The 592-nt window shown below is 57.4% G+C and overlaps 1 protein-coding gene across 1 annotated transcript in view; it reads left to right on the forward strand.

Annotated features, from left to right (window-relative positions):
• Window positions 1–592, forward strand: part of MERTK (MER proto-oncogene, tyrosine kinase) — a gene marked incomplete at both ends in the record, with an annotated part of 10,330 nt that overhangs the window by 4,122 nt on the left and 5,616 nt on the right. The gene's annotated exons all lie outside the window — the stretch shown is intronic.

Raw genomic sequence — 592 nt, forward strand, 5'->3', positions numbered from 1 at the left:
GGGGAGAAGGCAGGAGTTTGTGGGGGGGGGCACCAGCCGCTGCCCGGTGGTGCCGATGTGCTCCTGGGGCATCTTTTACATCCATTTCTGTGGCTTTGTTATGACTGCGAGCAGCAGCCAGTTCCCTCTGAGCAGATCTGATTTCCTCCTCCACGCTCACCGATCCCCCTCAGCTGCCGCTTTTCCTTGTCTGCGCGACGCTCAGCCGGGGTATGGAGCTGGGTTTTGGCAGCCGCAGCAGCCTGCCAGATGTTTTGGGCAGCTGTTTTGCAGCTGGGGGGTCAGCAGGGAGCAGCAGCAGCACTTTCTCAGCTGAAGGAGTCCAGGAAACAATGGGGAATTTGCAGGGAAAGACTCGCTTGTGTTTTCACCAAGGAAAACGGTCTGTGCCACGGAGCACACTGCCTCCTGCCATGTCACTGGGCGAGGAAACACACCCTTAACACTGGAAATATTAGTAACTCGACACAAAAACCACAGCCAGAAAATATCTGCCCCAAGATCTACTTTCTGTGGTAGGGCACTTGAACGATCGAGCCAGGAGTGCTGCGGCCGCAGACGCTCTGCAGAGGAGAGGCAGTGGCTCGCGCCG

Source organism: Eurypyga helias, unplaced genomic scaffold (genome assembly GCF_000690775.1).
Source record: "Eurypyga helias isolate BGI_N326 unplaced genomic scaffold, ASM69077v1 scaffold35737, whole genome shotgun sequence".
NCBI classification, from domain to species: domain Eukaryota; kingdom Metazoa; phylum Chordata; class Aves; order Eurypygiformes; family Eurypygidae; genus Eurypyga; species Eurypyga helias.